The sequence below is a fragment of the Polypterus senegalus genome, chromosome 1, assembly GCF_016835505.1.
Source record: "Polypterus senegalus isolate Bchr_013 chromosome 1, ASM1683550v1, whole genome shotgun sequence".
Lineage (NCBI taxonomy): Eukaryota > Metazoa > Chordata > Cladistia > Polypteriformes > Polypteridae > Polypterus > Polypterus senegalus.
Genome location: NC_053154.1, coordinates 22,430,088 through 22,456,203, shown reverse-complemented (window position 1 = coordinate 22,456,203; position 26,116 = coordinate 22,430,088). Strand labels below are relative to the sequence as shown.

The window sequence follows — 26,116 nt, the reverse complement described above, 5'->3', positions numbered from 1 at the left end:
GATACCCTCCAGGGACTACAAGAAGGCCTGGTACTTTTGAACTGACATTTGGTTAATAGGCACATATGGCAGTCAAAGTACTCCACTTCATGACCTTAAGCCGCAAAGAAGCAGTCCTCTTGATGTCTAGGAAAAACTCCACCATGGCATCGACCAGGTAGGGATTCAGAAGGAAGCTCACTTTTTTCCAATGCCTTACCCCCTGGGCAACTCCAGCCTCCTTCGAGGTGTTTGGTTTGAGAATTATTTCAGTGAGTGGAATTGAGTCCAACTATATCTAGCTAGTATTTTTCCTCCTTACTCACTACTGTGGCTCCTCCATCCCCAAATGAGGTGACATTCCATTTTCCAAGAGTCAGTTTATGTGTCTGGGTTCTGCTCTGCCAAGACCTCTGCCTTCGACTGTCACCCAAGTCACATTGTACCCGTCTCCTGTTCCTCCTGCAGGTGATGGATCCACAGGAAGGCAGTCCCCTGGTGCATTTTCGGGATGAGCTCAACCAGGCCCGGCGGTAGCCCTGGCCATCAGACACTCACCTGTGGGCACTTTTCCCAGATCTGGCTCCAGGAGGAGACCCCAGGAACCCCTCACTGGATGAGGTGCTCTTTTTATCTTTATGGAGCTGTATCATTAGGGGCTATGAATCTCTCTTTGTCTGACCCCTCACCTGGCACCAATTTTGTCTTGGAAGGCCCTACCAGAAGCTTTTGTTCTGGACAAAATGGCTCTGTGGGTCACAGGGGCACTAAGACCTTTCCAGCACTATAAGCTGGTGATTCTGTCTAGTCTGTGGAATGGTGGACAAGCCTTTTACCCCAATCAGTCTACATATGTTTTGTAAACTTAGAGAAGGTGTATGACCGTATTCCTCAAGGGATACAGTGGTGGTGCTGGGAAAGTATGGGGTTCCTAATAATGGTTATTCGATCCCTGAATAATCACAGTAAGAGCTGAAGCATTTGGCAGTTCAGTTTGAAGCTTTAAGGTCTGTGGTAACACCATGATATGGATGAAAGGCATCTACAATTGCCTCGGAGAAGGAATGGTTGTTCTTTATTAGTTTTGGAAGGGTTATAAGCCCATTTTCAAAGAAGGGTCTAGTATTTCATTCTCCATAGAGAAGGGATTATTTATATTCAAACAGTTGCTGATATCTTCTGAACTTGGTATTCCAGCTTGGGACTTGCATGACTCTGTAAATGTAAATGTTGGAGTTTCTGACAATCAGGAAAAGAATAAACAAGTATGACTTTCATGGAAAGGTGGCCAGGAGAAAGCATGTTCCTCAGAAAAAAAAAACCAATGCAATATGCCTTAGGTAAACTACAAGACTTCTGAACCTTCAAGGTCCTCTGGGTTGAACTGTCAAGAATGGTGGTGGAGTAGTGAAGATTTGGTGTTGTTATACAGCTGCAGATCCAACACTTGTGCACTTTAAAGGAATTAATTTGATTCCAGCCGTCTGACAAGTAAAGCTTATCCAAAATTGGATTATGCAACAAGGCATTAATGATCAGCCCTCCAGCGAATCTACAACTGAAGAATGAAAAAAGAAGAAAGTCATGGTTTTGGAAAGGTTAAGTCAACCTTCAGACCTCAACCCCATTGAAATCTGTGGCAGGATCTTAAGAGAGCTGTGCACAAACAGATATTTATTGGATATCTGGAATTTCAATGAACAATAAAAAAAAACAAAAAAAAAAACAACCAAAGTCAGAAAAGAATGTAAACTGAGGGAATGTGGAAGTGAAAAGTGGGACCTATGGCACTTTCAAACAAAGATTAGAAATGTTAGGAAACAATTCAAGCCTACAGCTTTCACACAGCGTAGCCCTGCTGTTGTCACTCCTTCAGTCCCGCTCAGGTGTCATGCTTATATTCAGATTTACAGCGGCCAATGATGATGTTGAACACTTTTTTGTGCAGAGTAGCCCTGCTCTTGTCATTTCTTTGGTAGGTTTTCGGAGGTCTCTGTGACAGTCCTTACTTGTGCTGTTATCCAGCTAAATTCTGATGCTTGTTTGCTGAACTCTATTCCTGCCCCCTTGTTAAAAGTTGTTTTGTAGTAGTTTGTCTGCTCCTTGATTCTTTTATTAATATCTTTGTTATATGTATCACTGTGTGGTTTGGGAACAGCATAGCCCGTAAGCGCAAGACTCTGCAGTGCATACAGAGGACAGCTGAGAGGATCATATTGATTTGGATGAACCAGTGATCCACACCACAGAGCTTTAGATCTTTCAGGCAATTACCAAAAGTTGAGAGAGAGAATCAGAGAATTTCCAACAAGAGGCCAACACTAATTTATCAGCAATTGTGCTCAGAGAGGAAAATCTGTATTGGACAGAAGTGAGGGAAAGAGTAGACAGGTCCAGGATGAGGAATATATGATGCAAGAATGTAGTATTAATACATAGAGACTAGTAAAAACAGAGTCAGATATGGTAGACCAGGAAGCTGACACCATGGGACAGTCCCAGAAAATACCCAGTGTTTTGTCTTGATAGAGTAATATATTGCTGTGCTTTCCCCTTTTTTATTATTAATATGTAGCCTTTGTCAGAAATCCTCACATCTCACAGACTTACCACTGTTTATAACGTATTGTACCATATAATTTCTCCCCATCTTCCCTTTTACATGTATATAACCTCAGACAATTAGGTGTAGTAAAAGACAAGCAGGAGTTAAGTTACACTTTAAATAATGTATTATTGATAATATTCATAAATAATAGCAATATGTAAAGTACATTTGAATATTGGCAACCAACCTGATAAATGGTGATGTGTAGTTTCAGGCGGCACACAGATGACTTGTTTGTTACATAAAATGTCTCCAGTTAAGTCCTCATTTGTGGTCAGCTTTCTTCAGAACAGGCCGCATTGCCTGTCTCAATATGGCTGCCGAGCTATGCTCTTCATTGTGTTGTCCTTTTCAGTTCATGGTGTGTGATGGTCTTTCATCAGTTTAGTAAGAGAGAGAGAGGGTGACGTAAAGCAAGCAAATGTATAGATTTTTCTGTCCAACCCCTAGAGCCAATAGGGTGTTGTGGTACTTAAAGGCTTTTGGGGGTTGATTTGTTTTCAATCCTATTTGTTATAAAAATTGATCTGTTTGTATGGAATGATTACAATAAAATCAATAAATAAAAAAAAAAAGATTTTTGATACAAGCCAATCCCAAACAGCAACAATTCAGACCAATTTATCCAGAATACCATCACACCTGCCCTCCAAACCATGTGTTAAGGTAAAGCTTGGCAGCCTGGCTTTCCTGTGGGGGTTGACTGACAGCCGTCGGCAGAGAAATAATAGTCAAACTTGTTTGAAGCACTTCCCCTGACAATGTCGTAAAATTACAAAGAGACTCAGTCCTAAAGGGAGAACGTGGTTCTTAAACCATCAAGCCATTGCTATTATTATTAATAATATAACACTAATATTGCATTTGCTTTGTCTAAGTTACAAGTAAAGACATACAAAATATTTATCAACTTGTATGCAAAATTTCACATCACAACACCCGGTAATGTACCCCAAGTATTAAAGGGACATTTGGCAGCTAGACTTTTGAGACGTGAGGTACAAATAATGAAACCAGCAAACCATGATTAGAAATTGTGCTCCCACTCTGACTGTAACCTACTTCAGTACGTAGTATGCTGCACCTTCAGTAAGCCCACCTTGCTATACCACCCCATACCACTGCATGGTAGTGTAAGACCACAGGTGAGCCAGAGATCATTATTAGCTGCGCAAGTTAGATTTTGTAGAACATAACTCAAAACATAAAAACCACAAGATGTTTGTGTCTCCTGTCCTCATTGTTTTTAATTCCTCTGAATTTCAGTATCATGCACTCATTGCACTTGTGCCGCCAGGTGGTGTCTACAACACACACAGGGCAAGAGATAAACACATTTTTTGGCCTGATTTTAGCACAGCTAGTCTTCTGTAACGATTCATGACTTTCCTCTTTTCTTTCAGATTCCTTCAGCTTTTTTTGAATGAAGAATAGAGAGTGTCGTTTTATCTTGAATTGACATCCCCCTAATTTTCTTTGAAGTTCTATTTTGTGGAAAACCTTAAATTGCTCAATTAAATAAACACAATCAGCCATTAATCCATCCATCCATTATCCAAACTGCTATATGCTAACTACAGGGTCATGGGGGTCTGCTGGAGCCAATCCCAGCCAACACAGGGCACAAGGCAGAAAACAAACCCTATGCAGGGCACCAGCCCACTGCAGGGCACACACACCAAGCACACACTAGACACAACTTAGAATCGCCAATGCACCTAACCTGCATGTCTTTGGACTGTGGGAGGAAACCCACGCAGACACGGAGCGAACATGTAAACTCCACGCAGGGAGGACCCGGGAAGCGAACCCGGGTTTCCTAACTATGATGCAGCAGTGCTACCCACTGCACCACCGTGCCACCCTCATAAAAAAAATCCATGACACAAAAGGGTTTGTTGGTTTTTTAGTGATGGCCTTGGGTTACACTTGGGATTCCCGGTCTGAATAAGCTTCACAGTCCGGCCCTGCTGCCGAGTGTAAAACAGCTAGGGTGAGGATCATCACCTACAAGACTGAGTTTATCGTCTTCTCTCAGAAAAGAGTGGCTTGCTCTAACTCCTCCTGCCCTTAGTGGAGGCAGTGGCGTAGCTCAACTTCGTGCCACTCAGGGTGGGGCGGTGCTTCAATGTGCTGCCCTCCAGCATATCTGAATATGTTAACCTATTTAAATAGAAAATTAGCGCCACCGTGCCGCCCATCAACCATTAATGAATTGATAATACCATTTTAATTCACATCCCCAATTTTCATAATACCAAACTGCAGGTGATAATGATTACAGCAGATTAAGATTACAGAAATTAAGAAGCAATAAACTGGATTCTGTTAACATTCTGGCAAAGCATGGGTTTTATTGCTACTAAAACAAAGTATACAATAATAGCTGTTTATTTGTTTCTTGACATCAAGCATTCAAATAGAGGACTTCTTCACTTTCAGAGTAGCAAACGGCAGGCATGGATTATTTATTTTCCTCAGTATGATCTTCTGCTTGTCCCTAATGCTTCAAAAAAACAAAATAAACATAAAGAAGTTAATATTCTGCTCTCTTGTAAGCACTCAGTAGTTCCACACAGAAAAAATTAAGGACTTATCTTTTTAAAATACATTATTAGTTTCAGTATGATGCTTATTTTTGCCCACATTAACATCTATGTCTCTTCCGCATGTTGATTTATGAAGGTTTACATACGTGGCCTACTTTGATGGTAGACCTCCATGAAAAACAAAGAACACAGAATTGTCTCTGAAATAACTTGAAACTGACTAAAAGTAATTGACACCAATCATTATTTTTTTAAAAAAAGTCATTTTTCATTATGTGCAGAGATTTATTGAGCTGTGTAAAAAGTATAATGGCGCTCTGCTAAGGTGTATAACGTTCCTTTGCGTTTTGTAAATTTGTAAATAGCATATGATTGGGTCCCTCAGCATGTGTTGTGATGGGTGCCGTAGGATTATGAGATAACAATACGGCTTTTCTTCTGTGCTATTCGTTTGCTACAGAAATGCAGTGAGAGCCATTTCTGACACTTTTTTATTGTGGCTGTTGGAGTCTATGAAGGTTGTGTCTTGGCACCACTCCTATTTGTGGTTTTCATGAACAGGATATCAAGTACAGCTGAGTAGGCGAGGGTCTCCTTTTAGGGTTGTTAGGCATAGCATCTTTATTTTATGATGTTGATGATATTGTCCTCATCGTCTCATCTGACTGTGATCTTCAGCATTCGCTGCCGAGCAGAACCAGCCTGACCATTACAATCACCGGGGACTTTCCCGGTGGCCAAACTGCCTGGCCTGGCATTGAGAGCAACCAGAGAAATAAACTAATGATGAAATTATATAATGTTATTATGCTGGAAAAAGAGGGGGCATTATTGCTCTGTAATGGGCACAAATCCTTTCCTTTTAAAGTTGGTGGGTTTCTTTTCTGGTTTCTGGTTGGGTGCTTTCTTGTTTTTGTTCAAGTCAAGTTTTGACTTTGTGTGCTTCTCGCGCTCTGACAGTTAAACAGGAGCAGAATGATGACAGGTGCGTACGTCTGGTGCTTTTGTGATTAAAATTAAATATGAAGATTGTTTAAAAGTTTAGAATATACAGTGGTACCTCGGTCTACGTCTGGAATCCGTTCCAGATCCTTTGACTTATACCAAACAAGACGTATACCCAACAAATTTTTCCCATAAGAAATAAAGGGAAAATGATTAATCCGTTCCCATGGAAAAAAAAATCCTATTGTTATTGGCATATTATACATTGATGGGGTTGTATAAAATAATTTAAACACTTCTTAATACTAAAATACATAAATACAAAAGCAATTAGATGAAATAAATGAAAATTTAAACCTCACTTTATTTTTTAATGACGTCTTTGTTTTTCACAATCATATATACCGCCGTTCTCAGTATACGGTATGCAGCAGCCAAGTCCCAGATACGCATGCCACCTTCATACTTTTCAACAATCAATTCAAATTTACGCGAAAAAACACAAAATCACGTGAAAATTTACAGAGAATTATAACGCGGGTTGTTCACTGAATGCTAGCAACTGGCGTACTGACGCTCGTGGGCAGACGTGGCTTTGTCTCGAGAGAGTAGCACGCGGTGTTCTAGCACACGAGTCGTATTTCAAACAAAGGTTGTATACCAAGTTAGACTTATTCCAAAGCGGACGTATACCGAGGTACCACTGTACTCTGACTTATATTTGGATGTTGTGTGGGTTTTGGTATTTGTTACTGTATGTATTTATTTGTTTCAAGTGTTAATGAAGTGTAGCGTATGGTCACATTTTTAACATTGTTTTTCTTTTTCATTCAGAGTGACGAATAGGCCACACGAAATGAATTTTTTATTAATGAAACACGTATGTGAGTGGAATGATTTGTGTTTTTAAATTTACCTGTTCTTTATTTCATAATAGGTTAATATTATAATATTTTTAAAGTGAGTCTCTCGCAATCTGACAATTAAACCTTAGCGCTATGATAAGGGAGTCACTGAATAGGCTACACAAAATTTTTCATTTCATTTTTTTATTAATGAGACACATATGTGAATGGGATAATATGTGTTTTTAAATGTACCCGTTGTTCTTTATTTCATGATAAGTTTGTCAATGAATGTGTCTTGTTTTTACTTTATTTTAATATTTTTAAAGTGTGTCTCTCGCGCTCTGACAGTTAAACCTTAGCGCTATGATCAGAGAGTCAATGAGTAGGCTACACAAAATGTTTCATAGTTTTTTGTTTACTAACTAAGTGCATTCTTTAAAAAATGCGAAATTCTGGAAGAACAGAAATTCTGTGGCATTGACACATTTTTTGAGTCTTTTGTCTATTGAAGAGATGCAAAGCGGTCTTTTTTGACCAACACTTCAATCGTTGTGGAAGAGTATTCAGTGTTACCATCCAGACAATCATAATCTCTGCACTGCGGATTCCACTGACAACTACTTTTTGTGGTTCAGTGCTTTTTGCACATTTGTTTTGATATAAATATTATAGAACTACATGGTTTATTTATTTATGAAGTGTTTACTTTTATGAAGTGTTGTTCCACACTTTATCAGAGGTTGTCTTGAGACTAATATTTAAGAGTGAAATGTACATGTAAAAGCTGAATCTACTGTCTCCTCAGTCATACAAAAATCCATCCATCTATCCATTATCCAACCTGCTATATCCAAACTGCAGGGTCACGGGGGTCTGCTGGAGCCAAAACCCGGCCAATACAGGGCGCAAGGCAGAAAACAAACCCCAAGCAGGGAGCCAGCCCACTGTAGGGCGCACGCACACACACACACACACACACACACACACACACCCCAAGCACATACTAGGGACAATTTAGGATCGCCAATGTGAGGAAACCGGAGTACCAGGAGGAAACCCACACAGACATGGGGAGAACATGCAAACTCTACGCAGGGAGGACCCAGGAAGCAAACCCAGGTCTCCTAACTGTGAGGCAGCAGCGCTACCCACTGCGCCACCATGCCACCCTCATAAAAAAATCCACAACACAAAAGGGTTTGTTGCTTTTTTAGTGATGTATTTTGTGTGTCCTTGGGTTACATTTGGGATTACCAGCCTGAATAAGCTTCCCAGTCCGGCCCTGCTGCCGAGTGTAAAACAGCTGGTGAGAGGATCATCAACTACAAGACTGAGTTTATGGTCTTCTCTCAGAAAAGAGTGGCTTGCTCTAACTCCTCCTGCCCTTAATGGAGGCAGTGGCGTAGCTCGACTTCGGGCCGCTCGGGCGGTGCTTCAATTTGCCGCCCACCAACAAATCTGAATAATCCTCCATCCATTTTCTAACCCGCTGAATCTGAATACAGGGTCACGGGGGTCTGCTGGAGCCAATCCCAGCCAACACAGGGCACAAGGCAGGAACCCAATCCTGGGCAGGGCGCCAACCCACCGCAGAAATCTGAATATGTCAACCTATTTAAATAGAAAATTAAAATGACGTATAGAGAAAAATGAAGATAACTTTTGCATAGATTTATTCATATATCAAGAAACAGCAATCATTTTTCACATATAATTATAAGCATCAGCTAGACAAGAATATAGTATGGACGCACTGATAAGCCGTGTTCTAATTATTAGTTTAATATAATTACGCTGCGAAAACCAGAACCAGTGTAGTGTACAAGTGATAGGTGAGGATGTTTTCTGCGCAGAGCAAGAATGCATTCAGATTGATAACGAAACTAAATTATAAATTGTAAATGAGTTGTTTATCATCTTACTAGAAATTATTATCAGTGTAATGTTTATGTTAATTTTTGTTATCGCCTTATAAATTTCAACTGTTGTGTCTGATGCCGTCACAGAAGGACAGTCTGAAAATTATTTTTGAAGAATTTGTGGATAAAAATCAGAGAATTTCATTTTTTTCATTCATGAGTGATATTTTCCCGTACTCTGCTACTTACAGGGCCAATTGTTAAGAGATGTTAGTTAGTGGGCTGGCGCAGCACATGGTGATGTCATCAGTGTGAGTCGGCACTGGCATGCTTTTGTGTATGCGTATTCTTGCAGCAGCTTACAGCACAACCAGCTTTGAACTGATTGCTTGACTACTGTCATTAGTAATGTGAGAAACACCAAAAACGCCCCCTCTGCCCACCCTTAGCTACGCCACTGAGTGGAGGAGTTCAAGTGCCTCAGGATCTTGTTCATCATGAACATGATCTGAGCGGTGGCAAAATGAGACTTCTTCACAGGGTGTTTGGGCTGATAGGGTGACAACTTGGAAGAGTAGAGTTGATAGGAGCCATTTGAGGTGGTTTATGCACGTTGGGAAGATGCCCCCTTGGAGGCTCCCCCTGGAGCGGTTCCAGGCACATTAAACTACATGGAGATCCTGCAGCAGACCCAGGACACATTTTATTATTACTAAAAAAAAGAATTTGTGTTGGTACCTTTACTTCAAATCACTACATATAAAAAAAGATAATGCTAGCATTATGCTTGTGCAATGAAAATGCATTAATGGTATTCAATCTGTATTATTTTCATTATTCATTTATATGTAAAATCCAATGTCTGTCTGTCTGCTTTTCACGAGAGAACTACTTAACGGATTTAGATCGGGTTCTTTCTATAATTTGCTTGAACATTCCAGTTGATTTTGTGACTCCTCTCATCGCGCTAAGTATCATAGTTCACTTGTGGTACTGATTTATGTGCGAATCCGAGAGAGACGCAGCGTGCCGATTACCCTCCTCACTCATGTGCCAGCCTCGGGGTGTGTACCATACCTCTGCTTAGCTAGCGAACGAGAGAACTACTTAATGGATTTAGATCGTTTTTTGTTTTTTTTTCGATAATTTGCTTGAACATTCCGGATCATTTTGCTACTTCTCTCATCACGTTAATAATCATAGTTCGTTTGCAGGAGAGATATATTTCAGCTAATCTGAGACGGAGGGGATGCGTGAAGTCAGGAGTGGGAAGCCGGGCAGAGCTCTCGTCACTCACATGGCAGCCTCCATTTGAGTCAGTCTACCTCTGCAGTTTGGAGGGTACCTCACCTCCACTTAGCTAACGATACCGATTTGTTTATTGATTTTTAAAGTTTGTTCTGTTTCACTACTACGTGGGCGAAGCCGTGGGGGACATATTTATTCCTTTATAAATAAAATAGATTACTGAAAGTTAATGTATTATTCTTGCTTATAAGATAATAAAAAGAATGATTTATAACTTACCTGAGACTATTTTAATTCCATTTGTATGATGGCACTCTGGTATAACTGTATGCTGCCTGTGCTGCTGCCTGTGTTACACAAATTACTACAATAAATGTAATGAAGATGGTAACACCTGCCATAACCGAGACAATGATATTAAAGCATTTTGCTTTTTCTCCATACATTCTTGCTAGCTGTATGTTCCTTGCCACTTTCTGGTCTCTGGACTGTTGAATAAAAAAGAAGAAAAGCAACACTTTAAAAGCATAAAAGTTTAAAATTGGCCATATATGAGTAAGCCAATGAGAGAGAGAGATTATGAGGGTGCTTATGTTGGAATAGCATAGCATTTTTAGACTGTATGGAAAAACAGTGTGTAAAGAGTAGTGTAAGAGGGGTACGCAAGAGTCTATCCTGACATCATTGGGCACAAGGTAGAAAAATGGTGGATATGATGCCAGTCCAGCACAGGACACCCACATTCATACCTGGCCAATATGGAGTGTTCACAGATGACACCGGTTGGCTGGTGTCCCAGCCAGAATGGATGTTCCCTTACCTGGCCTGGAAGCCTTTGTGAAATGATATGGATGGGCATTTGGGAGGAAATATTAACAGAAGAATAGAGGGAGCCTGCCTGCCAGGGCCCATGTGCTACCCCTATACACTGGGTGTTAGCACCCCTTTGGTGGAATTCACATTTATACACCCACAGGCCATACTGGGAGATGTAATGCTGATGGGAGGCCCTGTTGTTGAAGCTGAGTGCCGTCAAAGGGAGCTGCAGGGGAGAGTTAACCCTACGCCCTGGGGAGCTTCTACCCGACCCTGTAGTGCTTCCAGTCGTGCAATGCTATGGCACCAGAAGTACTTCCGGGTCCAACACAAAAAAAGCCATCTGACCTCAATCTGGGAGATGGACTCAGGAGGGGATGGACAAGGCTTACCTGGAGGAAAGTGGAGAACAATAAGAATTGAAAATTGGAATTGTGACTGGGACTGTGCTACATAGTGGTACTTAGAAGAAGAAGAAACATGAAAGGTTCCTTTTTTTCAATAAAGTAACATTTCTTTGATCGTGTGAGTGATGTTGGTCTGATTGTATCTGGGGTTTTCAGGCTCAGTGTCACCCCCTACAGGCAAGAGGAGCCACCATTTAACATAACCTGCATGACTTTAAAGAGGAAAACCTATGCAGACATGGGAAGAATTTGCAAACTTCACACAAAATTACATACACATATAAATATACATACATATGTACTTACAGAATATCTGGACCTCGTCTATCTCTGTTAAGCCTGTGATAAATTTAGATGGTCTGTCCATCTTGTTATTGACAGCATCAGCTAAGCTGTCTTAATTTCCAAGTCAGATGTTATTTTGTTTGCCTTGCTATTTACATTCATATAAAAAAGTCTGGGAGCCCCTCTTAATTCTTTGAATTTTTGTTTATCATTAGCTGAGCTTTCAAAGTAGTAACTTCCTTTTAATATATGACATGCCTTATGGAAACAGTAGTATTTCAGCAGTGACACTAAGTTTATTGGATTAACAGAAAATATGCAATATGCATCATAACAAAATTAGACAGGTGCATAAATTTGGTCACCACAACAGAGATATGATATCAATACTTAGTTGAGCCTCCTTTTGCAAATATAACAGCTTCTTGATGTCTCCTATAGCCTTTGATGAGTGTCTGGATTCTGGATGGAGGCATTTTTGACCATTCTTCCATACTAAATCTCTCCAGTTCACTTAAATTTGATGGCTGCCAAGCTTGGACTGCCTGCTTCAAATCATCCCATGAATGCCTTTGTAGATTTCAAACTGTGTTTTGGGTCATTGTCTTGTTGGAATATCCAACCCCTGTGTAACTTCAACTTTGTGACTGATGCTTGAACATTATCCTGAAGCATTTGTTCATATTGGGTTGAATTAATCTGACCCTCGACTTTAACAAGGACCCCAGTCCCTGAACTAGCCACACAGCCCCACAGCATGATGGAACCTCCACCAAATGTGACAGTAGGTAGCAGGTTTTTATTTTGGGATGCGGTGTTCTTCTTCTGCCATGCAAAGTGCTTTTGTTATGACCAAATAACTCCATTTTTGTCTCATCAGTCCAAAGCACTTTGTTCCAAAATGAATCTGGCTTGTCTAAATGAGCATTTGCATACAACAAGCAACTTGGTTTGTGGCGTGAGTGCAGAAAGGGCTTCTTTCTCATCACCCTGCCATACAGATGTTCTTTGTTCAAATTGCGCTGAATTGTAGAACGATGTACAGATACACCATCTGCAGCGAGATGTTCTTGCAGGTCTTTGGAGGTGATCTGTAGGTTGTCTGTAACCATTCTCACAATCCTGCTCATATGCCGTTCATGTATTTTTCTTGGCCTGCCAGACCTGCTGGGTTTAACAGCAACTGTGCCTGTGGCCTTCCATTTCCTGATTCCATTCCTTACAGTTGAAACTGACAGTTTAAACCTCTGAGATAGCTTTTTGTAGCCTTCACCTAAACCATGAGACTGAACAATCTTTGTTTTCAGATCTTTTGAGAGTTGCTTTGAGGATCCCATGCTGTACCTCTTCAGAGGGGAGTCAAAGGGAAGCACAACTTGCAATTGACCACCTTAAATACCTTTTCTCATGATTGGACACACCTGTCTATGAAATTCAAGGCTTAACGAGCTCATCCAACCAATTTGGTGTTGTAAGTAATCAGCATTGAGCAGTGACAGGCATTCAAATCAGCCAAATTACAAGGGGACCCACATTTTTGCACAGTCAGTTTTTCATATTCGATTTAATTTCATACAACTAAATACTGCTTCACTAAAAATCTTTGTTCAAAAAACACCCCAGTACCTCAATGTTCCTAGGAAATGAAAGACATACCACTGTTATCTTTGTTGTTGAAAGAAGAGTCAATTATTATGCAAGCTGAGAGGGGTTCACAAACTTTTTCATATGGCTGTACAGTAATCCCTCCTCGATCGCGGGGGTTGCGTTCCAGAACCCCCCGCAATAGATCAAAATCCGTGAAGTAGAAACCATATGTTTGTATGGTTATTTTTATATATTTTAAGCCCTTATAAACTCTCCCACACTGTTAACATTATTAGAGCCCTCTAGACATGAAATAACACCCTTTAGTCAAAAGTTTAAACTGTGCTCCATGACAAGACAGAGATGACAGTTCTTTCTCACAATTAAAAGAATTCAAACATATCTTCTCTTCAAAGGAGCGCCGTCAGGAGCAGAGAATGTCAGAGAGAGAGAGAGCGAGATAAAAGCAAACAATCAAAAAATCAATACGTGCTTTTAAGTATGCCGAAGCACCGCGATAAAGCGGCATTTTGTAAAGGAGCGTCTGTATCCACTAGGCAAACAGCTTCTGTGCAAACAGCACCTCTGCTCACACCCCCTCCGTCAAGCAGAGAATGTCAGAGAGGGTGAGAGAGAGGCAGAGACAAGCAAACAATCGAGCACCGCACAGGAAGCATATCTTATATCATTGAGGAGTTTTAGTTAATATGTAATACATGCTTTGATTGGGTAGCTTCTAAGCCATCCACCCATAGCGTCCCTTGTATGAAATCAACTGGGCAAACAAACTGAGGAAGCATGTACCATAAATTAAAAGACCCATTGTCCATGAAATCCGAACCAACGAAAAATCTGTGATATATATTTAGATGTACTTACATTTAAAATCCGCGATAGAGTAAAGCCGCGAAAGTCGAAAATATATATATTGTAACAATGCCGTTATATAGGTGCCGACCCGACACAGAGTGACACCGGAGGCACGTATAAAACCCAAATAGACATTTATTCTTCTTCACCTGTGGGCACGTCTTCTCCTTGTCCAACAGGCAATAGACAGTCCCGAAAACATCTCAAGCCCTACACAAAACACACTGGTCTCCTCCACCACCACTCCTCCCGACTCAGACTCTTGGAGTGGTGGCTGCTGGCCCCTTTTATAGTTCACCTGGAAGTGTTCCAGGTCCTTGATTGCCAAGTTCCAGCTGCACTTCCGGGTGGTGGTGAAAACACTGCCCCATAAGGGCTCAGGAGTCCCAGCTGCAGCACCCCCTGGCGGCCACCCCAGATGCCAACAGGGCTGTGGAGAACTCCATAAAGTTCATTTTTGGTCTCATCAGCCTTAAGGTCATTGTTCCAAAAGTTTTGAGGCTTGTCTAGATGCTGTTTGACATTTTATAAGTGGGCTGTTTTGCAGTGTCTGAACACTACTGACAGGCATTTTAAGATCTTTAGATATCTTTTTATATCCTTGTTCTGATTCTATACAAATCAACAACCAGGGGTCCTTCTCACAGGTCCTTTCACATTTCTTTTGCTTTTCCCATGGCTTGGTATCCAGCAAAGTCAGTGTAGCTGTGTGTGTCAACTTGTGTGTATTTTATCTGCCCCAGCGTACAAGAATAGGTAAACTTTTGATCAGGCCCTTTTGGGTGATTTCTGCTATCATTATGATTTAATAAGAGCACACAATTATGTGATAATCTATTGCCTCGCCTGAGCTCACTCACTAATTAAAAGCAAAGCTTTCTGTGTGATTATTTATATTGGCCAATATTTCACAAATTCTGCCAGGGTATGTAAACCTATGAGCATGACAATATATTTTTCTATCTCTGCATTGATTGCTTTCCTTGCTTCCATTTTATACTTTTATGGTTAGGAAGGTCATACCTGCTACGAGTTAATGTATCAGGAGAGCGGAGGTGCTGATGTACTGCTTCACTTCTGCTTGCGCTCAAGCCGTGCTAGTTTAATTAGTGCTGTCATCCAATAACAGCTAAAATGATGACAGATAGAATTGATACAGTAAACTAATTCATAGCGGAAGTCACACAAAATGTTTCTTTGTTTTAAGATAGACGAGTTTGCAACTTTGCTAATGACACACACCTCCCACGTAATCACGTGAACTGACTGAGCGTTGAAGAAAAAATGCATATAAGTTCATAAGTGCAGCTACTGCGGAAACAAAGCACGGTGTAAACCGTCAGTTTACATTAAGTTTATAGACACGCTCCCGCTGTCATGCCTTCGACGAATACTTTATTCGCATGATACAAGTTTAATGAGAAGACACGAGGTATAAACGCGACTTTGGATCACTTTGTAACGGTGTTAAAATTGCTGTAGCAAGAAACTTTTAAGTCTTAGCTAACATTAAATAAAGCCGTGGACATCGCAACATCACACAAGAGAGCAGCTCACGTGAACTGACTGAACGCATTACGAGTGATCACTTCCATGCATCAAACCTGTTCAAAAAACGCATAACACAATTGACAAGGTAGGAAAAGAATATGCTCCGAGCTGAGCTCCACAGCTAACGCGGTCTTGTGGAAGCAACTTCGTCACGCTGCCACCAAATACTCAAGTATTTGAGTATTGACCAAATCCACAAGTTAATACACACGCTGTCTCTAGAGTTTCTTCACACTCAATGTATTCCTCGCATCCCTGTTATACCCTCTGATCTCCCATTTCAATTCAGATGCCTCCAATTTCCAATAAGGCTCTGCTTCGCGATGAGATGTAAGAAGTCTCAGGGACAGACCCTACAAAAGGTTGCCATTGATATTAGGCAAGATTGCTTTTCTCCTAGACAACTATATGTTGCATTCTCAAGAGTGAGACTTGCGCAGCTTCGTCATATTACAACCAGAGTGCTGAACTGACAACGTGCTATATATAGAGAACTATAACAATCGTAATAAACAAACAATAAAACAGCGGAGAACCCGTGGATTAAATAAAAAGGCAGCTTCCTTGGCGAAGCAAGGAAAAAGGATGGCCTTATATGTCGTTCATTTAAAAAACAGCGGAGAAGCTGTGTAAAGGCTGCTTTACAAAAAGCCATCGGAGCGCCTTATATGAGCAGGCAGTCAGCTAAAGAAGGGAATCAATAAATATCTATAATCGTAATAAACGAACAAAAAATAGCGTAGAAGCCACGGATTAAATAAAGGAAATGGGTACCTGAACAGTAAAGTAAGTCTCAAATAGCTACACAATAACTATAACAATCGTAATAAACGAACAATAAAACAGTACAGAACCGCGAAGCAAGGAGAAACGACGGCCTTATATGGCGTTCGTTTATAAAGCAGCAGAGAAGCTGTGTGAAGGCAGCTACACAAAAAACCAGTAGAGCGCCACACTCTGAATGTATTCCTGACATCACCGTTATACCCTCTGATCTCCCATTTCAATTCAAATGCCTCAAATTTCCAGTAAGGCTCTGCTTCGTGATGACAAGTAATAAGTCTCAGGGACACACCCTACAAAAGGTTGCCACTGATTTGAGGCAACATTGTTTTTCTCCTGGACAAAACTATACGTTGCATTCTCAAGAGTAAGCTCGGTGCGCAGCTTGGTCATATTACAACCGGAGTGCTGAACTGACAACGTGGTATACAAAGAGATCCTTAACAGATAGTTATTGCTATATTTTCCCTCAGTTTAAAAAAGGTTTTCTTTTCTTCTTAATAAAAATTTAAAAGCAGTACTTCATCGCTGCGAAACGCAGGAATTTTGCTATATACAGCATATATATATGTACAGTATATATATATATATATATATGTAGATAAGTATATATATATATATATGTGTATGTATGTATGTATGTGTATATATATATGTAGATGTGTATATGTATATATATATATATATGTATATACTAGCAAAATACCCCGCTTCGCAGTGGAGAAGTAGTGTGTTAAAGAAGTAATGAAAAAGAAAAGAAAACATCTGAAAATAACGTAACATGATCGTCAATGTAATTGTTTTGTCACTGTTATGAGTGTTGCTGTCATATATATATATATACACATACACGCACACATTATATATACAGTATATATATCTATATCTATATCTATATATACACATACATACTGTACATACATACACACACACACATTATATATATCTATATCTATCTATCTGTATATCTCTCTCTATATATATACACACACACATTATATATATCAAGAGTGAGCCTGATATGGCCGTGCAATATGTAACAAAGAGGATGGAAAAGATAGGTGCCATCTCCGGGCATGGAAACCACTCGGTAAGTGACAGTTATTTTGATCAATAGTGATCACCTCGATAAACATGATAATGGGGGTATGGTTGGAATGATAAAGGAAATGGGTACCTGAACAATGTAAAATAAGTCTAAAATACCTATACAATAACTATAATCATAATAAATGAACAATAAAACAGCGGAGAAGCCGTGGATTAAATAAAAAGGCTGTAATTATCAGTAGGGAGACGTGAATCCTGTGGCAAAGCAAGGAAGGGAATGTAGAGACTGGATATAGCAGAGTGAAGGCAAAGGGGCCAACAAGTGCTAAACACCTCTGGGATCTCCTTTAAGACTGTTGGAAAACCATTTCAGGTGACTACCTGTTGAAGCTCATCGAGAGAATGCCAAGAGTGTGCAAAGCAGTAATCAGAGCAAAGGGTGGCTATTTTGAAGAAACTAGAATATAAAACATGTTTTCAGTTATTTCACCTTTTTTTGTTAAGTACATAACTCCACATGTGTTCATTCATAGTTTTGATGCTTTCAGTGAGAATCTACCAATGTAAATGGTCATGAAAATAAAGAAAACACATTGAATGAGGAGGTGTGTCCAAACTTTTGGCCTGTACTGTATATATATATATATATATGACAGCAACACTCATAACAGTCACAAAACAATTACATTGACAATCATGTTACGATATTTTTAAAATGTTTCCTTTTCTTTTTCATAACTTCTTTAACACACTACTTCTCCGCTGTGAAGTGTATTTTGCTAGTTGTCTTATATATAAACGTCTATGCATGGAAGTGTGTGTGTCTGTCTGTCCAGCCAGGAAGTGCGAGGCTACAGCATGAAGCTGAAAGATCCGGCAAGGCGGCCCCAAGTTAATGAGTTGGAAACAAACTCACTTAACCGCTAATACACAAGCGAGGCGAGCACATCGACAAAATGAAACCTCAGAGGAGAGAGAAACGTGTTGAACTGCTGATAGACAAGGGGGACGAGGACATCAGTTAAATGAAACCTCAGAGGAGAGAGAAACTCGTTTAGCTGCTGATACACAAGAAGGGTGACCATGTCTACAAAACAAAACCTCTGAGGAGAGAGAACTTGCTTAGCCGCTGATATACAAGGGGGATGAGCAGGTCGGCAAAACGAAACTGCCGACTCTGCATTTCAGTTTTTTTTCTGATGATTTCAATAGTTTCAAAGAGCCCGGGCTTTTTGCAGTATGGGCTTACACACCTAGTATACACTAATAAGAAACAGATAGCATTATATGCTTCCAGACAAATAGCAACAAATTAAAAAGAAAACACAGTAAACAATACAATTTAAAACACATTTAGAGCGACATGGCATCTCAGATCAGCACCATAATAACCACTTCTATTACTGCTACAATTGCAACAATTACTAATAATAATAAAACAGCAAGACAATGACAACAACTAGTAAGAGTAATGATGAAAAAGTGATTTAAATCTGTCATTTCAGTACTTATAAACAAGCCTACACATATACATTTATTTCATTAGAGATTTGTTGCTTTAAGAAGCCTAATCTGCATGTGTCTGTGAGGAAACCAGAGCACCTGGTGAAAACTCCACACAGACACCGAGAGAACTTACAAAACTCCACATAGGGATCAGCCAAGTCTTCATGGGGAGAGACGGATTAGTGAATGTAGAGTGACTCTAGTGTGTTTGTGTGTATGTTTGATTGTGTGTGTGTGTATTTGTCTGTGTGTTAACTGTGCAGTGGGCTGACACTCGATTTGGGAATTATTCACTGTATTTATGCTCTGAATAAAAAAAGTCGATGGATAAATAAAGAAAAGTATACAGTAGTACCTCGGTATATGTCCGCTTTGGAATAATTCCAACTTGGTATATGTCCTGTTTGGACACGAAACGTTTTGCTTGGTATATCACCTTTGTTTGGAATACGACTCGCGTGCTAGAACACCGCGTGCTACTCTCTCGAGACAAAGCCACGACTGCCCACAAGCGTCAGTACGCCAGTTGCTAGCATTCAGTGAACAACCCGTACTATAACTCTCTGTGAATTTTCATGTGATTTTGTGTTTATTAGCGTAAATTTGAATTGATTGTTGAAAAGTATGAAGGTGGCATGCTTATCTGGGACTTGGCTACTGCATACCGTATACTGAGAACGACGGTATCTACGATTGTGAAAAACAAAGACGTTGTTAAAAAGTAAAGTGAGATTACATTTTCATTTATTTCATCTAATTGCTTTTGTATTTATGTATTTTAGTATTAAGCAGTGTTTAAATTATTTTATACAACTACATCAATGTATAATATGCCAATAACAATAGGATTTTTTTTTTTTTCATGGGAACAGATTAATCATTTTCCCTTTATTTCTTATGGGAAAAATTCTTTGGCTATACGTCCTGTTTGGTATAAGTCAAAAGATCTGGAATGGATTACAGATATTTACCGAGGTACTACTTTATTTCTAAAATGAAAAATATATCAAATATTTGAAACGCAAATAAAGATTAACACATTTTTTAAAATGTATGTTTTTTAGTCAATAATGACAACTGCTATGCCAGAAATGCCTTAGAAGCAGTACAACACAAAATGGAACACGGGCAGTTGTAGACATATACTAAGAATCTGTGCACTAAAATCAAGACAAAAAATTTGTAATACCGTAACCTTTTCAAACCTGCTTGACCCAATGCAGGGCACATCGAACCTAACCCTATACCACCCATATCGGGCATATGGCACTAAATACCATTAGTGGACAGCTGCCAGTCCATATCAGGAGTGACTCACAAACCCAACACTCATGCAGGATCAGTGCAGAATGTCCATTCACCAATCGCCTTAACATGCACGTCTTTGAGATGAAGACATGAAGGCGGATGTGCAGAATTCCATGTAGACAATGACAGGACACAAGATAAATAAGTAATCAAAGTGCTGGATATGTCAGGAATTGATGCTAACCACTGTGCTGTCATGCCACCCTCTCTTTTATTATTATTGTTATTATTCTTAAATGACTCTTCTTCAAATCTGTTAGTTTGGTATTTTAACACTAGAATTACCAGAGCCTACGAAAAAACTCGTAATTCCGTCCCACCTTAAACTGCTTCTTAAATCCCTTCACACCTCTCCGCCAGCGCCCTTTGTCTTCTAAATGTACTGATAAAGAGAAGCTCGGAGCAGCCGGCTATTCCATCCCCCACCAATTTAGAACGTGCACGAACTTCTCTCAGCTCATACCTTGATTGAGTATCTGGGAGTGAAGTGGAGTTTTAGAGTGGAAATAATAGATCGTTGTTTGGAACACACGCATTTCATGTCTGTTCCGTTTCTACAGTAATCTGTGTCAACACATTGTTAAAACAGAAACGTTTTTTTATATTCTAGTAGTAGATGACAAAATGTAGGCATAAACTATATAATGTATGAAGCCTGAAGTCCAAATAGTAAAGAAACATTTTCACAAGAATAACACAATTGTGCTTTTATTCAAAAATATAACTGCAGAAACAAAAAGCCGCCTTAACATGCGACATTGACAGCCCGTTTATTGTAACTGCTTCTGTGGTTCAATAGATTCTGCCCCTGCTTGGGAATCAAGAGGTCACAAGTTCGATCCTGCGCCCCTCCGTTTTGAGAAGTAAACTGCTCTTATTCTTATTGTTTTAGAATAAAAGCATACATTTGATTTCAGTCTGTAACAGCCGGTGCAGTTTATGATCCTTGTAAAGGTTAGCTTTTTTTTTTTTAATTCACTTTTCATTCACTCAGTCGCGTTCAGAATCAATCTATACAACCCCATCTGATACGGCTGCTTTCACTAAAGACGCGCTATAGCTCTGCAGTGTACCACGATGCATACTAACGCCCAATCCCCACCCCCCCCGGGTTTTGAAACACAAACGCTGGCGAAGCTGCCTTCTTCATATCTCATCGTCACTTGATTTTCTTTTTATTCAGTTTTATTGAGTGTTCCTGCCAGTCCCCGCATGTTGCTGTATGCTGGATATTTTCATATGTATTGTCTCTTTCTTTCAGGTGTGTAATAGAAACCACAGCATAGAGAGACATTGCTTCTTACAGGAAAAGGCGATGGAAAAAGTGCACTTGAATAAAAGTGCACTTTTGTTATACTTTTACACCAATATATGTTCCTGTGTTTGAACGACACGGGCAGATGGGGAGTGTCTGATGATTGCATATAGCGCCGAAGTTACTTGTCTTTACCATTCTTTCCTCTGCGTGTCCTGGAGTACAAAAGAAAAAGCATACAGCAACATGCGGGGACTGGCAGGAACACTCAATAAAACTGAATAAAAAGAAAATCAAGTGACGGTGAGATACGAAGAAGGCAGCTTCGCCAGCGTTTGTGTTTTAAAACCGGGGGGAGGGGTGGTAGTTGGGGGTTTGTTAGTATGCATCGTGGTACACTGCAGAGCTATAGCGCGTCTTTAGTGAAAACAGCCATGTCAGATGGGGTTGTAAGGATTGATTCTGAACGCGACTGAGAGAATGAAAAGTGAATAAAAAAAAAAAAGCTAAACTTTACAAGGATCATAAACTGCACCGGCTGTTACAGACTGAAATCAAATGTATGCTTTTATTCTAAAACAGTAAGACTAAGAGCAGTAAACTTCTCAAAACGGAGGGGCGCAGGATCGAACTCATAACCCCTTGATTCCTAAGCGGGGGCTGAATCTATTGAACCACAGAGGCAGTTACAATAACCTGGTTGTCAATGTCGCATGTTAAGGCGGCTTTTTGTTTCTGCAGTTATATTTTTGAATAAAAGTGCAATTGTGTTATTCTTGTGAAAATGTTTCTTTGCTATTTGGACTTCAGGCTTCATACACTATATAGTTTATGCCTACATTTTGTCATCTACTACTAGAATATAAAAAACGTTTCTGTTTTAACAATGTGTTGAAACAGATTACTGTAGAAACTGAACAGACATGAAATACGTGTGTTCCAAACAACGATCTATTATTTCACTCTAAAACTCCACTTCACTCCCAGATACTCAATCAAGGCATGAACTGAGAGAAGTTCGTGCACGTTCTAAATTGGTGGGGGATGGAATAGCCGGCTGCTCCTAGCTTCTCTTTATCAGTACATTTAGAAGACAAAGGGCGCTGGCGGAGAGGTGTGAAGGGATTTAAGAAGCAGTTTAAGGTGGGACGGAATTACGAGTTTTTTCGTAGGCTCTGGTAATTCTAGTGTTAAATGATTATTGGCCGATGCCTTTATTCAAGGTGGCTTACAACATTTGAGATGCAATTGGTTACATTTCTTTTTGCTTTTCCAGTTGGAGCCCAAGCAGGTGAAGCGACTTGCTCAGGGTCACACAGTGTCTGTCGCAGGATTTGAACCCACAGCCTTAAAAGCTTTAAACACTACAACACACTGCCTGGCGTTAGTTCATATATATAAAGTGATTCATTTTGTGATACAGTCACTACATAATAAAATTAAAACTATTTTTTTCCAATTAAACCTCATAGCTAACAATAGTATTTCTTTTAATTATTTATTATCGATCTAATTAAAGCAGTTCTCAAAATAAATGCATATTAAAAGCAGTTCTTTTAAAATCTTTCTTTAATTTTACTTACTTTAATTGAATACCATAAAGCAATCAGTCCAAGGCAGAAGTAATTCATGAAGTAGAAACTGAACAGAGACCATAAAACATGATCTTTCACCAGTGTTGGATTTTCATCAATATGAACAACAGTAACGGGAGTGAAAACACCTCGGCTGTTATTCTCCATGTCAGGACCTGAAGGGTTCATGGCTTCTGTCTACTGAATGTGACTTTCAAGACGTCATGTATTTATATACCTAATAAATGAAGGTTTTGAAGCTGGGGAGAAGTAAAAACAAGGTGGGTGGAGGCACATGGGATTTCCTATATTCTAATATCTCATCTTGTTTCATGTTTTCAACTTATTGCATCCGTTCCTCACTTCACAGGTAATACGCATGAAACAAATGGAAGTGTGTTGTGATCAAATGTAACAGAGTTTTTCAAAAATGATTTTTAAAAAAATCTAATTTTTCAGGAAAGGGTCCTTTATTTTTTTTGTACAGTGTGATAAAGGCACTATATAGTGCCTGTCCAAGCACAGACTGGCGCAGAGGAATGTGTAAAAATCACACAGGCTTTTATTTTTCTTCAGCTGGAGGGCACGTCTTCCCCATAATCCCTCCAGCTACAACACAGTCCCAAAAGCACTTTAAGCACACCAGCAACTCTTCACCTTACACCACCACTCCTCCCAGGCAACCTCGTCCTCTTCCTCCTGATTCTGGCCCTTTAGTAGTGGAGGCTGGCCCGTTTTATACTACACCCGGAAGTGTTCCAGGTGCTTGACCACCTGGTCCCAATTACACCTCCGGGTGGGGCTGATGACTCTTGAGTCTCGGCAGCACCCCTAGCGGCCACCCCATCTCCCAACCAGGTAGTGGAGTACTCCATGTCCCATGGAGCCACGCGGGAGGGTGGGAAATGAACATTGGCCAGGGAGGCTGCCACCAAGCATCCCGGGGGAGGTATTGAGCTGTCCATAGTGGCTCCCCAGGAACATATGCAGCAGGGGCGTTCCAGCCAGGCATGGGACCCGGCTGTCCATCACAACAGTCATGACCAAAGGTTTTGAGAATGACACAAGTATTGGTGTTCACAAAGTTTGCTGCTTCATTGTTTTACGATCTTTTTGTCAGATGTTTCTATGGTATAGTGAAGTAAAATTATAAAAAATGTCATGTGTCAAAGGCTTTTATTGACAATTACATTCAATTTATGCAAAGAGTCAATATTTGCAGTGTTGGCCCTTCTTTCTTTTTCCAGACCTCTGCAATTCGTCCTGGCATGCTATCATTCAACTTCTGGGCCAAGTCCTGACTGATGGCAGCCCATTCTTGTATAATCAATACTTGGAGTTTGTCAGAATTGGTGGGTTTTTGTTTGCCCAGCCATCTTTTGAGAATTGGCCACAAGTTCTCAATGGGATTAAGGTCTGGGGAGTTTCCTGGCCATGGTCCCAAACTTTTGATGTTTTGTTCGCTGGGCCACTTAGTTATCACTTTTGCCATAAGACCAGGTACTCCAACATGCTGGAAAAGGCCTTGTTGGTCACCACACTGTTCTTGGATGGTTGGGAGAAGTTGCCCTCAGAGGATGAAAAACATCAGGGACAGACTGATATTCTGCAAAAGGTACAGGGATTGGACTGCTGGGGGAACCCGTGGATTAAATAAAAAGGCAACTTCCTTGGCGAAGCAAGGAAAAAGGATGGCCTTATATGTCGTTCATTTAAAAAACAGCGGAGAAGCTGTGTAAAGGCTGCTTCACAAAAAACCAGCGGAGCTCCTTATATGAGCAGGCAGTCAGCTAAAGAAGGGAATCAATAAATATCTATAATCGTAATAAACGAACAAAAAATAGCGTAGAAGCCACGGATTAAATAAAGGAAATGGGTACCTGAACAGTAAAGTAAGTCTCAAATAGCTACACAATAACTATAACAATCGTAATAAATGAACAATAAAACAGTACAGAACCGCGAAGCAAGGAGAAACGACGGCCTTATATGGCATTCGTTTATAAAGCAGCGGAGAAGCTGTGTGAAGGCAGCTACACAAAAAACCAGCAGAGCGCCACACTCTGAATGTATTCCTGACATCACCGTTATACCCTCTGATCTCCCATTTCAATTCAAATGCCTCAAATTTCCAGTAAGGCTCTGCTTCGCGATGACAAGTAATAAGTCTCAGGGACACACCCTACAAAAGGTTGCATTTGATTTGAGGCAACATTGTTTTTCTCCTGGACAAAACTATACGTTGGATTCTCAAAAGTAATCTCAGTGCACAGCTTGGTCATATTACAACCGGAGTGCTGAACTGACAACGTGGTATACAAAGAGATCTTTAACAGATAGTTATTGGTATATTTTCCCTCAGTTTAAAAAGGTTTTCTTTTCTTCTTAATAAAATTTAAAAGCAGTTCTTCGCCTCTAAACGCAGGAATTTTGCTATATACAGCATATATATATATATATATATATATATATATATATATATGTAGATAAGTATATATATATATATGTGTATGTATGTATGTATGTATATATATATATGTAGATGTGTATATGTATATATACGTATATACTAGCAAAATACCCACGCTTCGCAGTGGAGAAGTAGTGTGTTAAAGAAGTAATGAAAAAGAAAAGAAAACATCTGAAAATAACGTAACATGATCATCAATGTAATTGATTTGTCACTGTTATGAGTGTTGCTGTCATATATATATATATATATATATATATACACATACACACACACATTATATATACAGTATATATATCTATATCTATATCTATATCTATATATATATACAGTATATATATACACATACACACACACATTATTATTATATATATATAATTATATCAAAATACCTGCGCTTCACATTGGCGAAGTACTGCCTTAAAAGTTTTATTAAGAAGAAAATTAAACCTTTTTAAACTAAGGGAAAATATACCAATAATTATTTGTTAAGAATCTCTTTGTATACCACATTGTGAGTTTGGCCCTCCGGTTGTAATATGACCAAGCTGTGTGCTGAGCTTACTCTTGAGCATGCAACGTACAGTTGGCCATGTGAACAGTAATCTTGTCTCAAAT

The 26,116-nt window shown here is 39.7% G+C and overlaps 1 long non-coding RNA gene across 1 annotated transcript; it reads right to left on the bottom strand.

Annotated features, from left to right (window-relative positions):
- Positions 1-4,910: 4,910 nt before the first annotated feature.
- On the bottom strand, positions 4,911-23,255 carry LOC120523352. Its single transcript, XR_005632600.1, has 3 exons — positions 23,038-23,255; positions 10,316-10,524; positions 4,911-5,093 (listed from the first exon to the last, which is right to left on the bottom strand). It is a non-coding gene; the product is annotated as an uncharacterized LOC120523352 (long non-coding RNA).
- Between the last annotated feature and the right edge of the window lie 2,861 nt (positions 23,256-26,116).